Below are 19,811 nucleotides of genomic sequence, written 5' to 3'. Positions count from 1 at the left end.
GAATGAATATGTAGAAGTGCATGTGTGTATGTGAGAGCCTGTGTCAGACATATATGTCACACATATGAGTATATGTGTGAGGGAGTAAGACAGAGTCTGTGTACAGGAGAGAGTGTGCATGAGTATCTTCTTATTTTCTTATGTTCTTATGGGAGCATGAATGAGAAGGAGTGTGTGAGAAAAAGAACATAAGAAATTGCCATGCTGGGTCAGACCAAGGGTCCATCAAGCCCGGCATCCTGTTTCCAACAGAGGCCAAAACCAGGCCACAAGAACCTGGCAATTACCCAAACACTAAGAAGATCCCATGGTACTGATGCAATTAATAGCAGTGGCTATTCCCTAACTAAACTTGATTAATAACCGTTAATGGACTTCTCCTCCAAGAACTTATCCAAACCTTTTTTGAACCCAGCTACACTAACTACACTAACCATATCCTCTGGTAACAAGTTCCAGAGGTTTACATAAAATGTACTTTAACATACATGAACAAGTGATTTTGAATATAATAATTAGAAATGAGTACCCCTGCTTTTCTCGAGTCCATCTGAGCATATTAGGGTGTCTATGAACATACTTTTCACTTGCTAATACTAAAGCATTATCTGAAGAGCCATGCTGAAGAAAGACAAATGCTTTAACATGAGAGTTTGGATTAAAATTGAAAAAAATAATCTATGGACTGTTTTTATAGTGAATATTTCAGTCAGTCTCTTTTTTTAAAACATATCTTGCCTGCTTTTTTGTCCTTGACTTAAGAACATAAGAAATTGCCATGCTGGGTCAGAGAGAGGATAAAGTTTGAGCACCCCCCCACCCCTTCCCCAATCCACAACAATCTGAGGGTGACTGGAAATGAAAACATCCCAGGTATGGAGAGATTTTTGTAATCCTTATTAGTTTTAATTTTTGAGTGTTTGATGTTTCTGTAGTTTTGAAATATTATATTGGTGTTTTGGAAAATGTATAACATTTTTAAATGATTGGATGTTCTATTCATCAGAAGTTTTGAAATATTTAATCTTTTTATTGGCCTGATTTTACTGATATGATTCATGATTTATATTTCTTGATGATATTATTTGATGTTTTATGAGGAATGGTAATATTGCACTGGAAACAGAGTCTAGCTTCTTGCACTTTCCAGTTCAGTTTTTGTCTGCAAGTTTCTATTCATACTTTGTGGTCTCTTTATTCTGCATTTGTTTCCATATATGTGGGAATATTTTGTGTAATCTGTGAGGTGTGAAATATCATCTGAATAAGAGTTTATATTCATTTTCTAAATTTGTTAATGAAGTGCTGTGAAACAATTTAAAATATAGATGTGATGTGTGGCTAGAACTGGCCAGGGCTTTATTGCATACAGGGTCTTTTACTTGTAATGTCTTATAACCAACTTCCCAGTTACAGTTAATGTCAGGCCAAGGTATGCATAGTCTAGGGGTATGCACTATGCTCTATTTCTTGGTTAGACAAAATTTGAAAATTGTGTTGGAGATATCTTAGTTCACTTTTGCTGGTGATGTGTGATCCAGGGAGATACGAACGACAGAAAGTGAAAAACAAATGTCTTTATTCTTTCTGTAGATGCAGCATTTTCTATATCTAGAGAATGTGTGAATCTATATTTATAAGGCCAGCACTGGAGTGATGGAAAGGGGAATGGAGAGAGTTTTGAGGTCAGGGGGAGAGAGAGAATGTGTGCCCATCATTGCTAATCCATGTCAATTTGATGAGGGGAGGGGATTTGCCTTTTGGGTGTAAGTGGAGGGCTCCATCTTGTTCCTTGCCTCAGGCAGCATATTGCCTTGGGCAGCCCCTGACTCTGGCATGTCCCAAGTGGATGCCATCATTCCAAAGAAGAAGAAAGAATAGGATGATGTTATGAGGCCTGGGCTCTGGCTTCCGGGTCTGGGCTGAGGCCAAGGCCCCAGTGTCGAGCTTGGGTCCAGCCTGAGGCCCTGGTGTTGGGACCCAGCCTCTGGACCGGGTTCTGGCATCGGGCTCAGGCCTCAGCATCCAGCCTCTGGACCAGGGCTCAATACTGGGGGGCTGGGCCTCGACCTTGACCTAGGCCAAGGCATTGAGACCCAGTCTCTGGGCCAGGGCCTCTGGACAATACCTAGGCCCAAGTCCTGGTGTTGAGCTGGCATATTTCCTAGGTGAGGCTCTGGAGTCGGTACTGATCTAGACTTGACTGATTTTTTTTTTTTTGGTTTGGTTTAAAACAAAACATGAAAACTAACAACAAACTAACATTTCATTAGATTTTCAATTTTGAGAATAAAATGAAATGAAATAGGAAATTCCATTGTTATTTCCTTTTTGTTTCTCCCAAATGCACATCTCTACAAATTGAAATATTCAAATTAAGCACTGCAAAGGCGGAAAGGGAAACCTATGAAATATATAAAGTGTTCTTTAGCTCATCACCACACATCAATTAAAAACACTCTTCAAAACCAATTAATTTAATTACACTAAATGTTTATATTAAATATACTACTATATCACTTCAAAGAACACCCTCAATAATTAACATAAAACAAGACTCCTCTTAATAAAAAATTGGAAAAAATAGCCAATCTGTAACCCAAGTTCAAGGAACACCTTATAATACATCACGTAAGGAAATATCTCATATTAAGAAAATATCCCTACAGGCAGGCTTGGATTTGTCATTAGGCACACTAGGCCTGTGCCTAGGATGGCAAAAATCTGGGGGAAGGTGGGGGAGGGGGCAGGCTGGCTGAAGATTTACTGCCTTCCTATGTGCTGAATTTCATTTAGCCAGAGAATAGCTCTGGGCTTCCTGATCCAGCCCTTCCCTTCCCAGGCAGCATGCAGGGAACAACATGGGAGGAGAGTGATCTGGAGCACAGAGAGCAAAAATAATAATTTTGGTAAGATTAGAAGGGGCTGAATGGGGATCATTGGGAGGGAAAAGAGAGGGATGAGAGTGGAATAGATAAGGGGGAAGTATTTGTGTGTGTGTGTGTGTGTGAGAGAGAGAAGAGGTTGATGCTATTTGTGTATGTGGCAGATGGAGAGGTTAGAGAGGAGTTGAAAGCGGGAGCAGGACCAGAGCACAGTAGGGATACCTCCCTCCTCTCTTCTCCTTCCCCCTCTCCCACCCACTACAATTCAGGTTCTCTCTCCCTTGATCTCAGATTCTGGAATCTCCCTTCTTTCCTCTCCCTTCTCTCCAGATCCTGGAACCCATCCTCCAACATTTCCTACTCCCTTTCCCCCTTTCTCAATCCCAGAACCTCCCTCCCTCTCCCTCTTTTCCTCCATCCCAGATCCCAGATTCCTGATTTTTCCCTTTTCCTCGATCCTCCCTGTCTCTCATCCTCCCCATCCCCAGTCCTTTCTACCTCTTCTCCCCCCATCCTCAGTCCTCTTTCCTTCTCATACTTCTTCCTCTTTCCTCCTATCTCCAGTCCTTTCACCTTCTCCTCTCCCCATACCTGGTCCTCTCACACTTCCCTTTCTCTTCTGGCCATCCCTGAGATCTACTTCCTGTACTGAAATTTAAGTTCCCTTTTCCTAACCCAATAAAAATAAATTATACAGACATAAGCAAGGTTGGAAAATTACTCAATTTTTATAATATGAAAGATGGAAATGCTTGCCAATGGGCTTCAAATTTTTTCAGGTTTTGCCACAGAATCAATGCTTGAGCTGCTGCGGAAAGCTGTGGGACTGTGCCTTACACCTCCTGCTCACTGTTGTCTGACCTTACGGATGGGTGCAACAGCAGCAACAGTGCCTAGGGGTGTCAACCTCCTAAGTATGTCTCTGCCTACAGGGGTCCCTTGCTTCACCGGAGGGATCAGTTCCTCAAAAGATTAGAAAAACAGTGAAACTTATCTGATAGGTATTGTGCATTCCATTATGGAAGATCTGAACCTTAAAGCCAAGAAAATCATCTGTCAATTTCTCCATTCAACATTTAACAGTGATCGCACTGCTTCAGATAATAATTACTACAAACAAGATACAGTTCATTCAATATTCTTTAACCCATTATGCAGATTCAGTGTTATATTGCGGTTTCAAAATGCAGTGCCTCAGGTCATCTACTCATCGATCAAGAAAAACTTAAAAGCAACAGTAATTACTAAACTTCAAAATAATACCTAAGTTGAAAAGAAATACACTAACAGCCTAATGGTAACAGTTTAACAACAGAAGAAGGTGCGAACAATGAGGAACTGGCTAGAAATAAATCAACAGTAATGGCTTACTTTAAATCAACAATAATGCATAAACTTCATATAAATACACAAACATCGCTGCCAAAACAAAAGGTTGTAGCAGCATGTTAAGGCACACAGAGATTGGTGCCAGGCTTAACATATGCTTTCTTGGGTAGAGGAAGTTACGTGTGTTCATTAAAGTCCTGGCAGAAGAGCCAGGCTCTTACTAGCTTCCTGAAGAGTGAGTAGTCATGCATTTGGTGGATTTTTTCTGAGAGAGAGAGCTCCACAGGCAGGTGTTGCTCCTGAGAAGGATCATTGGCGGGTGTCTGTTCTTTTGATTTCTTTGGTTGCAGGAGTTGTTACGGAGGCCCCAAGTGAGGATCTTAGTGGTCTGGAAAGTGTGTATAAGGACATCCTTTCTCTCAAGGGCAGCCTTTCATCTCTACTTAGAGCCTTGAAAATCAGTGTCAAAATTTTGAATTTGGTTCTGTAAGGGACTGGTAGACAATTTGTTATGGTAATGCAGTTTGCATTCTTCTATCAGCCATGCATTTTGTATTATCTGCAGTTTGTGGAGGATCTTACCTATCATGTACTTGGAAGAGTCAACTCTTTACTGTTGCCTTGATTTGTGGGTGCATGTATAGTTCCGAGTTCAGCAGGAATCCAAAGCTTTTTAGTTGTCTCTTTAATGGGCGCCCATAAAATCTGAATGTGATTTTCAAATTAAGGACTTGTCTGTGTTTTATATCCAGAGGATTTCCATTTTATTTGGATTCTGATGACGTTTGTTGTTTTCAGTCCATTCTTGGATGGCTGTGAGACACATGCTTAGCTTTTTTTTTTTTTTTTTTTTTACAGTTGTTGCTGGTTCCTAAAATATTGGACATAACTAAACTGGAGATGTGGTTTGTAGCCCCTTGCTGAAGGTGGTTCTACATGACTATTGTTAAAATGGGAAAATACTAACTAGCTATGAACAAAGGTTTACATGCTTAGCCTCAGCAAAGACCAGGTTTGACTGAGCTGGAAGCTCAAAGGAGGAGATACGAAGGTAAGGAAAGTGTAGGGCCAGCCCCCTTCCCCTTCCCCTTCCCCCTCCCCCTCTCCCTCCCCTATACCCACATGTACATGTGTATTAATGTGTAATCTTGTGTATAATTTCTAGTCTTTTGAGAGAAAAATTCTGTCATATAGTTATAATGATTGCAGGTAGTTTGGGGTCGCTGTTAGGGAGTTCATGCTTTGTGCTTTGCAGTCTCCTCTGGCCCCCACCTTTTTCCACCTTAGTGTTACAGAAAGTACAGTTTAGCCTCCAGTGCTGTGCATCAGGCTGGCACATAGCTAGTAGGAAGTACTGCATAGGAAAAGATAACACACAAGCTTGTGGGCTCTAGTAGCCCCCCCCCCTGCTGTCATCCGTTCCCCCCCCCCTCCCCATCTTCTCCCCCTTCTTCTAACCTGAAGCTGTAAGTTTCAAGGCCATGAGTAGTGCTGAGCACAGAATAGGAAAAGCACAAGATCTGTAGTTGGCAAAACTTCAAGAGTTGTATACCAAGAGAATTGTTTAAACATGCGCAAACCAAGGATATACTATGGTGGGATGGGTGAGGCTGTAGAGGACAAGAGCTGAACAGAGAGACTCTGGTATTGCATATATGTTTGTTTGTTTTGTAATTTGTCTCAGGTGATCTCATGAGCTCCTATTCTGTACATATTATACAGGAAATATAGCTTTTCATTATTTCATAAATGACATATAGTGAGTCTTGTTATTTTCTTAGTCAAATATAAATACCCTACCCCCAAAAGAACCCACAAATTGCCACCCCTCAGTAAAACATAAAACTCATTGCTATTCTTGAAATTTCATTTACATGCCAAATTTCAAAGAATACTCTTTTGTTCCTTTCACATGACAATCAAATACATTCACAGTTCCTGAGCTATGCAGGCCCAGATTTCAGCACAGACAATGTAAAGAACTATTTGCAACATCACATTGAAAATGATATCTGATCTTATGAATGCTAGACCAGAACTAAAAGAAGCACACTAGCTGGTTTCTTCAGATGGTGCCATACCTATGGCAACAGCAGAAGGAAGAAAAGTCAGCATGGGGCCTGTAAGCTAGCATGTGCTTCTTCAGCAGGGCTTCCCAATCTGTCCTTATGCCTCCACAGCCAGTCAGATTTTTAGGTTAAACAGAGTGAGTATGCATGAGATAAATTTACGTATATGGAGTCTCCAATATATACAAATTGATTTCATGCATATTCATTATGGATATCCTGAAAACCAGACTGGCTGTGGGGGTACCAGGACTGGTGTGGAAGCCCTGCCCTATAAATAACCTGCCCTTCAGGTTCTACTCTACAGGGATTTCCGCACAGTACTCCAAGCCATCATTCTCACTAAATTAGATTACTGCAATTCACTCCTGCAGGGCCTTCCCGCATACACCACCAAACCACTCCAGATGGTACTGAATGCCACTGCAAGGATCCTTACCAACGCCAAAAAAGGGACCATATCACCCCGATCCTCCAGCATCTCCATTGGCTGCCCATCAAATACAGGATTCAGTTCAAAACTTGCATGATGATCCACAAGGCCCTACATAACATCTCTCCACTCAACCTAACCTTCCAGCTTCAACTACACTCTTCTAAAAAACCAACCAGAAGGGCATACCAGAACAGAATGAGCACCCAACCTGCAAAATCTACCCTGAGGAAACGCGCTCTATCCACAGCGGGCCCGTCTCTCTGGAACTCCCTACCACCGGACCTCCGCCTGGAGCAGTGCCATACTACTTTTAAAGCGAAACTCAAGACTTGGCTCTTCCGTCAAGCCTTCCCAGAGAGCTAAAAACTTCTCACAGCAATAATCTATTGTTTATATTGCATCAGTTATATGTTCAAAGTTGTGTTCTAAGTTGTGTTTCATAATAGTTTGTACTTTACTATAGATTATCCGTTTTATTCGATATGTTCCATGTAAACCGCCTCCCCGGCGATAGTTAACTCTGTTAAATGTGAACCGGAGTGATATGTATTGTATACAGGAACTCCCGGTATATAAAAACCAAAAATAAATAATAAATAAAATAAATGTGGAAGGAGGGGATGGAACCATCACAAGGCCTGTGAGCACTTGATATCTCACAGGCCATGCACTAATATTTCCATTTTGAAGCAGCCTGGGCCCAGCCAAAAATGAGAAAGGAAGGTCCCTTAAAGGGGCCCTGCTCTTTATTCTCAGGGAGTACCCCCCTACCACCAACACACACTCTCTCTCTCTCTCTCTCTCTCTCTCTCACACACACACACACACACACACACACACACACACACACACTATGTGATCTCCAGAGGACCCCTCTTTTGCTTTCAGACTGCTGGAATGTGGACCACACTACAGAAATCATTTATTAGTTTAGTGTATATGGGTGCCAATGTCTTAAATCTGGCTCTGGAATAATATAAACAAATAAAATCATATATTTCTACTATATTTTTACATTGTATGTATGTATGTATGTATGTATGTATATATATGTCTCTCTAAATTATTAAAATATAAGGACTCAAAGTGAGCACTGAAGCACATCTTTGCATGTGCACAAGTGACAATGCTCACCTGGATCAGTGGGGGGACTTCAGGCAGTGGAGCAAGAAGTGGCAGGACGAGCATCACAGAGTCATTGATGGTGCCAGCAGTGGCAGCAGATAGGCTGGTGAGGTTCCTAGGCCTCACCTGCAGCAGGAAAATGGGGCACGAGCCTGAGGTGAGAGGGGAGTAGGTGATTAATAGAGTTGAAGGGAGAACGGATGAGAGGAAAGGAAGGGGAAGGAGTGAGGGCTATGAGAAATTGCAAGAGGACCTTGCAAAATTGGGAAACTGGGCATCCAAATGGTAGAAAACATTTATTTATTTAAAAGTATTTATAGCATTTAATAAGGACAAGTACAAAGTAATGCACATAGGGCTGGATTTTAAAAGCCCTGCGCGCGTAAATCCAGCCGGATTTACGCGCGCAGGGCACTCGTGCGCCGGCGCGCGCACAGCCCTGGGACGTGCGTAAGTCCCGGGGCTTCGTAAAAGGTGCGGGGAGGGGGCGTGTGTGGGGGCGTGTCAGGAGCGGTCCGGGGCAGGATAGGGGGCGTGGTGCCGGCCTGGGGGCGTGGTCGAGGCTTCCGGACCAGCCTCCGGGTCGGGTGATGTCGCGCCAGCAGCCCGCTGGCTCGCGCAGATTTACGCCTGCTTTCAGCAGGCGGAAATCTGCCAACAAAGGTAGTGGGGGGGGGGGGTTTATAGGGCCGGGGGGGTGGGTTAGGTAGGGGAAGGTGGAAAGAAAGTTCCCTCCGAGGCCGCTCCGATTTCGGGCCTTGGAGGGAACAGGCAGCGCGCGCCGGGCTCGGCACGTGCAAGTTGCACAAATGTGCACCCCCTTGTGTGCGCCGACCCCAGATTTTATAAGATACACGCGAACAAAAGTACGCGCTTGCGTAAATTTATAAAATCTACCCCATAAGGATGAGCAACCTAAATTATAACCACACAATGCAAGGTTCTATTTTGGGAATCACCATCCAGGAAAAGGATCTAGGAATCATTGTTGATAATATGTTGAAATCTTCTGCATGTTGTATGTACAATGGAAGCCAAGAAAGCAATTAGAATGCTGGGAATTATTAGGAAAGGCATAGAGAATAAAACAGAGACTATCATAGTCTCTGAATTGCTTTATGCGTGCACATGTTATAAAATCGGCCATAGATTTGTGCGCGCTGGGTTGCACGCACAGATCTACGCCCGTGCGTAAGTATTAAAATCTGCCCCTTTATATCTAAGCCGGTGACAATACAAGTTATGGTGGTATTCAATTAGTTTCACCTTCAGGTGTACACAGTCATTTTGGTTTACAGTTTTTTTTATAGCAGTCCAGCGACACTTGCAGTCATTAGGTTTCAATTTTTTTCACAGCAGTCCGGCAGCACTTACATTAATGTAACATTTTGAATACATACTGTAGATGCGGTTTTCCCACTAATTCATTTAGAGGTTATCCATTATAGTCTTTTCATGTCAAAATCAGTAGTATCACAGACGCCATGTGAACGCAGTTTGTATATGCTCTTAGTTTCTTTCTAAGCAGTCAGCATTCAAACCCCGGAGAAATAAATTAAAGATTGTGATCACAATAATCCAAGCTGGATAAAGCATTGACTGGATCACACAGGCAGCTGCAATACTAAGGTATACAATGTTTGTTCACATGTCTCCATTCACAATTTGTTTTTTCTATTACAAACCCAATTTTGCAATGTGACTACTTGCGCCTCCCTAATACCTCTTGTGACCAGCCCACCCTTACATATTGTGTAACCAGCACCCACTTCTGATTTGGATAATAAGCGTCCATGTCACGTAATCACGAATGTGGATGCAGGAGTAAAAGGTTTTATCTGATCTCCATCCGCAGCATACAAGGGGCACTACTAATTCCACTAGTACATATTTACATTTTTTTTTTAATCTAAACCAAGGGAAGACGTGAGACACTGTAAAACTAAGAGTTCTATATGTGCCTTCATTTTTTACCCTTTATTTACCATTTAATATATTTTTATCTCCCATTCTTTCAAGAAGGAACAATTTGAGCACAAATGCTTTAATCACACGGCTCCATAGACAGAGCGGGAGTAGAACTCGTACCATCTACCCTGTTGACATGCAGTAAACAATTCCTTCTTTTTTTCTCTTTTTCTTTTATTTTCAATTTTATTTTTATTTTTACATTTTTTGTGATTTCAACCATATTTTAATATCTCTTTTATCTTTTGATATTCCTTTTTTATCTGTTTTATTTTTGATTTTACATTTTTTTTCTGATTTTAACCATATTTTAATGTTTCTTTTATTTGTTGATACGTCTTACACTGACACCAAGTTATCCTCTCCAGTACATCTTTGATATATCTTGACACTACCTCTGCTGTTTGTTGTTACTACCAATTTGATTAACTACATGATGATGATGTGAGCACGTCCCCATATAAGTGCTTAATATCATGTGATCTGCTTACACATAGCTCTCGATTCAGTTTGAACTCTGTATTTTGTTTTCTTTTACATGCCATTATGATGTCCTCACTCATATATGTGTTTTCATGCACAGTTTCATAACTTTATGTTTTAAGTTGTTTGTGATGTTATTACATCCATGTTTGTTTATTCAGTCTTCATCTGATTCTCTATATGTGTGTTTTAATTTTATATTTAATTTGATTTTTAATTGTAGTAGCCCCTGAGGCAGCTCTTGACAAAGAGTGAAACTCGGCCAGAGTTGGGCAAAATTCAATAAAGGTCACTTTTTTATATGCACCGATCTCCACTTTTTTGTTATTAATGCTGAGTGCAGCTACAGCTCTCCATTGTTTCTTTGGGTGGTATAGTAAGAACATAAGAAAATGCCATACTGGGTCAGACCAAGGGTCCATCAAGCCCAGCATCCTGTTTCCAACAGTGGCAAATCCAGGCCATAAGAAACTGGCAAGTACCCAAAAACTAAGTCTATCCCATGCTACTGATACTAGTAATAGCAGTGGCTATTTTCTAAGTCAACTTAATTAATAGCAGGTAATGGACTTCTCCTCCAAGAACTTACCCAATCCTTTTTTAAACCCAGCTACACTAACTGCACTAACCACGTGGACCATCTTCCACCACCCCATTGCCTAAAATAACACATCAGTGGTCAGCAGTAGGGTCCAGGACACCCCATAGCACAGGGCCCAGTCAGTGTCATTTTCCAAAATGGCACCAACCAGACCTTGCCCCTGTCACTTGAACTAAGGTGATTACTAGCAATGTCTGAATAATTCAAGGTTGAGTTCAATCCTTGGGAAAATAGGATTTTCTCTAGTTATATTTGTACATTTCACAGTCTGAGGAAAATATGGAACTGAGTTTCAAATACATGAGGGGATCCACCATTCTGATTAAATCAGCTTTTGATTTTCAGAAAAGCTAAATTTTGAACAGTTGATACACAATCAGAAAAATGCACTCAGATGCACTAGCAAGTTAAACATCTGTTTGTACATAGGTAGTTAATTCAAATTTTTTCAACTTCTATAGGAAATTTATGCATTTTACATCAAACCTATATTTAAAAGTTTCATAGATCTGTAGTCGACCTTTGTTTTGAGCTGTGAGCCCCATCCAGGGTACCACTGGTCCAGGACCCCTGGTGCTGTCAATCACTATCCAAATTTACCACTTCCACTGGGTGCAATGATGTCCCCTAAGAGAGCACGTGAATCCTTGGATGCAGTCCATACTTCCTCCAGGCTCCCTCCATTCAAACAGAGCACTGGGAAATAGTAGGCAAAAATCAAATGGGAGTCCAAGCTGGTGTTCAAATCAAAGTCTTTACTTCAATTTAAATAAAATAATCCAATCCAATATTCCAAAAATAAATTATAATTTGTCCATACTAGGCTCTCTTGCACCATTATCCATAGGAAACACTTCCTCTCTTGGAGTTTTGAATAGCTGGAATGGTGTCCCAGCACGTATCTAGCAAAAGATAGGCAAGTACAAAAATCCCAAAATGTGGGTCAAAACTCTTAAACTTTAATCCAAATGCAAATGTATACAGAAGTCTCCGATACAAGAGTCCAATCTGTCTTCTTTGTTGTCTCCCATACGTGAGTCTAAAATAGAATTCTCTTCACCCTTGATTTCCCGGTCACTTGAGCAAAAAGAACCAAAATGTTCCAGCCCTTTTACTTACCCGGGAGGGAGCCTGTCCTTCCAGACTAGTCCCATTTCCAAATCTTCCACTGAAATCCGCAGCAAAACTCCTTCTCCTTTTGATAAAAAAACCTCAGAGAATGAGGCTATAACCAACTGCAGTCTCCTGCTCCTCTGTGCTTTTCAGCTTTAAGATACGCGCATAACCCTTTAAAACCCCTCCTGCGTGCGCCGAGCCTATTTTACATAGGCTCAGCGAAACGTGCAAGCCCCGGGACGCGCGTATGTCTCGGGGCTTGAAAAAAATGGGCAGGTGGGGAGGGACGAGGGTGTGGCCAGAGGGCTCGACACTGCCGCTGGGCCTGGGGATCACGTGCCGGCACTCGGCCGGAGCGCGCAACCTACTCCTTCCCGGAGGCAGGCATAAATAATAAAACAAAGGTGGGGGGGATTTAGATAGGGCTGGGGGGGCGGGTTAGATAGAAGAAGGGAGGGGAAGGTGGGGGGGGGGCAGAAGGAAATTTCCCTCTGAGGCTGCTCCCATTTTGAAGCGGCCTCGGAGGGAACGGGGAAAGCCATCAGGGCTCCCCTAAGCCTTGGCGCGTGCAAGGTGCAAAAGTGTGCACCCCATTGCGTGCGCCGACCCTGGATTTTATAATATGCGCCCGCGCGTAGGTTACAAAATCTGGCCCCTATTGTCCATTTTGAATTCCTTTTCATACCTGGAAAGATCTCCCAGATGTCACACCCATGAAAGACCTGCTGAGATCATTAGACTGAAGTCTGCCTCAAACTAAAACACAGAGGGATGAGGAAATCAATTTTGTATATGAAAAAATATTTAAATTAAACTAGTTTAATATCTGATAACTTGAAGGCAGTTAATTTGGTGACAGCTATGAATGGTATCTGCATGTCTGGTAATCTTTTTTGCTGCCTATTTTTAAATGTCTGGATCTATCAATTAGGAGGCGGATATTCAAATGGCACATAGTCAGTTAAGTAGGACTTATCTGGCAAAGTGGCAGCTGCTGAATATCTGGCTATGTTCAGCAGCTGCTGTTTCGCTGGATAAAAGTCACTTAATCCAGCTAAGGCCTAGATTCATCATTTTGCTATAAATTTCACATGAATAGTGCCTGCGATAAAAAAAAATATGCATGGTTAGGGTAATTTTTTAGTTACTGTAATGCATGCTATTTCAGTACTTTGCATAGGTATTTAGAGAGAGATTCTTTATGAGGCTCTCATATTAGTCATCTATTTACACCACTATAGGAGGGTCATCCAGTAACTGGAGGTGAGCTTTTGTGGTGGTCTAGGAGTTGGGGGGCAGTTTTACATACAGTCAGACATACGAACAGCACAGTACACATCAGTGAAGATTTGATGTGATTTGGAATGAGGAAAGATACACAAAAATGAGATTTCTACAATGTACTCTTGACCTAGCTTGATGCACTCTACTCTCTGTATTTCATCGTTAACTTCAATTTTTACTATCAAATTATACTGTCTGCATTGCATATGAATATTCTCCCAACAAATAACTATTCACATTTTTTATAATATTCACATAACTTTGTAATATTAAAACATTGACTTTTTTTGCACATCCTCTCTCAATTGTGGGATGATGCCATAGAGCACCACTTGTGATATGAAAATAGAAACATAGAAACATAGAAACATAGAAATGACGGCAGAAGAAGACCAAATGGCCCATCCAGTCTGCCCAGCAAGCTTCACACATTTTTTCTCTCATACTTATCTGTTTCTCTTAGCTCTTGGTTCTATTTCCCTTCCACCCCCACCTTTAATGTAGAGAGCAGTGATGGAGCTGCATCCAAGTGAAATATCTAGCTTGATTAGTTAGGGGTAGTAGCCGCCGCAATAAGCAAGCTACACCCATGCTTATTTGTTTTACCCAGACTATGTTATACAGCCCTTATTGGTTGTTTTTCTTCTCCCCTGCCGTTGAAGCAGGGAGCTATGCTGGATATGCGTGAAGTATCAGTTTTCTTTTTTTCTCCCCTGCCGTTGAAGCAGAGAGCTATGCTGGATATGCGTGAAGTATCAGTCTTCTCCCATGCTGTTGAAGCAGAGAGCCATGCTGGATAAGCATCGAAAGTGAAGTATCAGGCACATTTGGTTTGGGGTAGTAACCGCCGTAACAAGCCAGCTACTCCCCGCTTTGTGAGTGCGAACCCTCTTTTCTTCACCCCTGCCGTTGAAGCAGAGAACTATGCTGTATATGCATTGAAAGTGAAGTATCAGGCTTATTTGATTTGGGGTAGTAACCGCCGTAACAAGCCAGCTACTCCCCTCTTTGTGAGTGTGAATCCTTTTTTCCACATTTCCTCTTCCTGCTGAAGCTTAGAGCGATGTTGGAGACACAGTAAGCATGTGTATGTTTATTTAATAAGGGTATTGTCTCCAGGCAGTAGCCATCATTCTGGCGAGTCACCCACTCTTCATTGGCGGCCTCTTGACTTTATGGATCCACAGTGTTTATCCCACGCCCCTTTGAAGTCCTTCACAGTTCTGGTCTTCACCACTTCCTCCGGAAGGGCATTCCAGGCATCCACCACCCTCTCCGTGAAGAAATACTTCCTGACATTGGTTCTGAATCTTCCTCCCTGGAGCTTCAAATCGTGACCCCTGGTTCTGCTGATTTTTTTCCTATGGAAAAGGTTTGTCGTTGTCTTTGGATCATTAACACCTTTCAAGTATCTGAAAGTCTGTATCACATCACCTCTGCTCCTCCTTTCCTCCAGGGTGTACATATTTAGATTCTTCAATCTCTCCTTGTACGTCATCCGATGAAGATCCTCCACCTTCCTGGTCGCCCTTCTCTGTACCGCCTCCATCTTGTCTTTGTCTTTTTGAAGATACTAAATAAAATACTAAAGAAGACTAATTGGTACCAGATTTACCCAAATTATTTTTGTTCTCTAGAAGGTAAATAGTAATACAAATCTGAATAGTAACTAATAAAAGCAAATATTTAGATTTGTTTTCTGTTTGCAAGCTATCAGTCATATCCAGGACTCTCACTGGGCCAAGTAGCACCAAGAAGATATGTCCCCCTTCAATGTTTCTGCCAGCAGGGAGGGAGGAGAGTCAGCATGTTTGCTTTGTCTCCCCTATCCCCTAGTCCCCACACAATTCTCTTTTTGGTTTTCATGCCTCTAGTATTCTTTTTTGAAATACACAGCGATCTGTATCTATGAAGCCCTTCACAGCTCAGCCATCTGAAGTTTGAACCCCATGTAAGCTGTGAAGGGAAAAGAGAGAACAGATGCTCCTGGCAAAGGGGCACTGCACTTCTCACTTGGCACCAGCCCAGCTTAGTACACCTGATGACTGCCCAGTTTGTCTGCCCCATATGATGGTCCTGTTCATGACCCAGAGAAAGATATTTGGAGTATGCAGACTAGAGTTACCATTTCTCCTAGGTCATCACAAATAGGTTGATCCATTACTTTTTTTTTCACAAGCAAAGTAGAATTGAATTTCCATGCAAAAACATGGGAAAAACTAAGGCCTGGATTCATCAAGATGTGATGTTTTTTTCACGTGAGGGGCAAGGTCAAGTCAGCACCATTTTCACGTGAGGGGCAAGGTCAAGTCAGCGCCATTTTGAATGATCCCTGGCCCCACCAAAGGATCTGATTTTCAAGGTTCAGGGTGTGCAGGAGGTGAGTCAGGACATGGTGGGGGGACCCTAACCTTACATTTTTTTGTTTAACAGCTTTGGGGGAGGAGGGGTTGTAGAGGAGTCTTCTGAACCGCCAATGATGATTACAGACCTTTGGGGAGAAGAGAGGGAGGGAGCTGGGGTCTGCTGAACCCCCAATGCTGATTATGTAACTTTGGGTGGAGGGTTGGGGGTTGGGGGCCTATGAACCCCAATGCTGATTATGGATCTTTGGTGGGGAGGAGGGGAGGGGATTGTGGTCCGCTGAACCTCCAATGCTCTTTATGGACCTTTAGGGGCAGGCAGGGTGGGAGTTGTGGGCCACAGAACCCCCAATACTGATTAAGGCCCTTTGGAGGGGGAGGAGGACCATTGTAGTGTGGGCACATTATTCTATTTTTTTTATTTTGGGGCAGTCAGGCCACCTCATATTGACTCCCACCCGTATTGAGCTGGGAGTCAGCCCAGGCCCCCGTTCAACCTTTTCTTTAGCTGTAGGTTTTTCTTTTTTTCTTTTTTTTGTTGCTGGCACTTTAAATGTGACATGGGAGCCTCAGGACCTGCGTTAGAGTGCCAGGGTTCCTGCCTCATATATACTGTGTTTCAAATAGTTCTTGTTATTTTATTGTGGCTGACCACTTTCTTGGCCATGATAAAATATTTACAGCAAATTTCTATTAACGACCTTCTTTGCATTCATTAGCATTGGGGTAGATTTTTTAAAAAAGTGCGATCGCGTACTTTTGTTTGCGCAGCAGGCGCAAACAAAAGTACCCTGGATTTTATAAGATACGCGCATAGCCGCACGTATCCTCTAAAATCCTGGATCAGCGCGCGCAAGGCTGCCGATTTTGGGCAGCCTGCGCGCGCCGAGCCGCGCAGCCTGCCTCCGTTCCCTCCAAGGCCACTTCGAAATCGGAGTGGCCTCAAAGGGAACTTCCTTTCGCCCTCCCCTCACCTTCCCCTCCCTTCCCCTACCTAACCCACCCCCCCGGCCCTATCTAAACCCCCCCCTTACCTTTGTTCCTAGATTTACGCCTGCGAGAATCAGACGTAAATCTACGCGTGCCAGCGGATTGCTGGCGCGCCGTCTTCCGACCCGGGGGCTGGTCCAGAGGCCTGGACCACGCCCCTGGGCCGGCACCACGCCCCCGGTCCTGCCCCCGAAATGCGCACCCCGCCCCCGAAACGCCGCGTCATCCGGTCCCGCCCCCTGACACACCCCGACATGCCCCCTTCGAAAAACCCCATGACCTACGCGCGTCCCGGGGCTCTGCGCGCGCCGGCGGCCTATGGAAAATAGGCGCGCCGGCACGCAAGGCCCTGCTCGTGTAAATCCGGGCGGATTTACGCGAGCAGGGCTTTTAAAATCCGCCCGATTATGTATGCATGCAAATTGTAATAGGAAAGAGTACCAGGGTGGGGAGGACATGCAAAACATCACATATATCACACAATTTCATGGCAATAGTGCTCTGTTGCACAATATACACTCTTTAACGTGCTCTAGAGCACTACCGTGGCTTGATGCATCAGCCAGTTTAGGCTTTCTTGGATGAGATGGACACCCAGCGTGGAAAAGGCACCATAGATGTTCTTTTCATACTCTTCATTCCATCCACAGACATACCCACAATCAAATCCTTGCGCAAATATATATATGTAGGCTTTCTATTTTTTCTCCAGGAGCTCTTAGGAATGAATACGGTCCATATTAGAAACCATTTAGCCGCATAACTGAAAAGCTTTTTGGCTAAATTTAAATTTGGGAAGTCACGTGGCTAAATACTAGCCAGATAATAAGTTATCTGGCTAGAATTTAGTCAGATAAGTTAGGGGCATTCCAGGGGTGTGACTGGGAAGTGTTGAGTTAGCTGGATAACTTATAGGCTAACTCCAATATTCAGAGTTAGCTGGATGACTTATTTGGTTAACTTTAAGACAGCGAGTATATTCAGCCATGCAGCTATACTGCAGAATACAGAGCGCCAGTTAGCCAGATAAGATTATCTGGCTAACTTGCCAAGCCACACAGAGGATGAATATAGACCTTCAATATATTTACTTCTGCTCAAATGTGGTTAGTCCTTCTTGGAACACTGCTGCAACAACATACTCCCATTACTTTATATGGGCCTCTTTTACTAAGCTTTTACTAAGAATGGGAGAAAAGCCTTATGAGTAAATTGTCAAAAATAGCATATATGGACTTAAGTAGCATATAATCGTGTACATTATAAACATCGAAAGTACGCACATATTTTTGTTTTCGTGTGCACATGTACTGGCCCAGAAAAGGGGCGGTCTTGGGCATTCTGAGAAAGTCTCATGAGGTACATGAGGAAGTTGCTATTTTAGAAAAGATTTTCATGTTTAAATTATCAAACTTATCTGTACAATTTTATACCTGCTACTTGACTAGTGCAGGTGAAATCGGACTTGACTACTGTCTGCAATTTTGGGGTGGGAAGGCTGGGTGAACTGGGGGAAGCTCAGGGTGAAGTACTAGAGGCTCGAGGTGAACTGGAGATGGACTGGGTGAACTGGCAGATATATTGGCAAACTGGTGATTTCAAGTGAGTGTCTAAGTATTTTCAAAATGGTAAGCATGTATGCTTTAAAATATACCTGCCTCCACGTACAAATCAGGGTTTTTAGATATACACGTTATATTTTCTTTGTGCATAAAATATACATATGTATGTTTATAAACAGAGAAAGTTAGCATTTTCATAGCATTACAAATATTTGCACATAAAAAAATATATGCGTGAACTTTCAGAGCAGAACTACATGTATTTTATCTGTGCAGCAACCCGCTGCAAAGTAAATAAAATACTAGGATAAATCTCCACGTGTCCACTTACATGCACAAATCCAGTACCACAAAAGCTTTGAAAGTTAGGGTCTTAGTGAATCTGGCTCTATGAAAGTAGTATTGACATATTAAAAAACTGTCTAATGCTTGTTTCAAATAAGAAATCTAGCTGGAGCAAGCCCTCTTTTTTTTTTACTCTGCCAGAAACAATAACCCTAGAATAAGAATTATGATCCTTTTCTAACTTTTAAAAACTCACTAAAGATTCCTGTGCAAAAGTCAATTTTAATTAAAATTGTTAGTGGAAAAAATCATAGCACTGGCAAGAATGTGAATGAAGGAATGAGCAAACATCTGAGCAGCATCACATTTGTTTATTTATTTATAACTTTTTATATACCGAGGTTCAATTAACAAGATTAATTATCACTTCGGTTTACATTACAACCAGCAAAAATTAACAGAGACAAAGTCTTGTTTTACAATAAACAGGGTAGAAGTAACCTGGATTAAAACAATGAACAGGGTAGAAGTGCACATGGACGATGCCTTAATCTATCATGCCTTAATCTATCATGAAATTGTTAATGAAAAGTGTTCTACTTTTTAAACCATTTTGATGGTATTATAGAATTCAAAATGTTTTTATCATTTCCTGAACTCCTTTATTTTTCCTTTCTCATAATCCATAAATGTAGTTGCCCACCACCATTATAATTACCTTCAAGTTGGAAAAATATATACTGGAACTCTTCGTGCTACGAAACATTTGTGATAACATGTCTCAGTAATAGAAGGTTAGATAGTAGTATAATTATTACCAAAGAGAAAAAGTGCAGATTTTGTTCTTACTGTATAATTAGTGTTCCATGGACTGCTATGATTACAAGAACTGGATCCATTTTTCTCTTTTCAATTAATAATCAACAAAAGATTTAGTTTTAAATAATCTCCAGATACATTTAATAAGAGCAAAATTCACTGAGTTCAGTCTAATACATTCAGAAAAGGCTATAGGAGAAATTGCCAAAAGAAAACAGTTGCAAGTAAGCCAAGCACAAGTGAAAACTGCTCACTGACATAGCCACGGGTAGGAAGAAACAAGGCCGTAGTGCAACAGGACCGCCATAGACTAGGGATGTGAATTGTTTTTATGACGATATTTTTTAGTCTCATAGCAAGGAATTTGTATGGACATTTAATAGACTACCTCTGGCTTTTTCAAAAACTTGCTTAAACAGGTAAATATAGTCACCCTTCAATTTGCTAATTTTAGATGTTGACACATAAGCTATGGTTAGTCCCTAAGTTTATTATA

The sequence above is a fragment of the Rhinatrema bivittatum genome, chromosome 1, assembly GCF_901001135.1.
Source record: "Rhinatrema bivittatum chromosome 1, aRhiBiv1.1, whole genome shotgun sequence".
In the NCBI taxonomy this organism is placed as follows: Eukaryota; Metazoa; Chordata; class Amphibia; order Gymnophiona; family Rhinatrematidae; genus Rhinatrema; species Rhinatrema bivittatum.
This window is presented reverse-complemented; position numbering follows the sequence as displayed.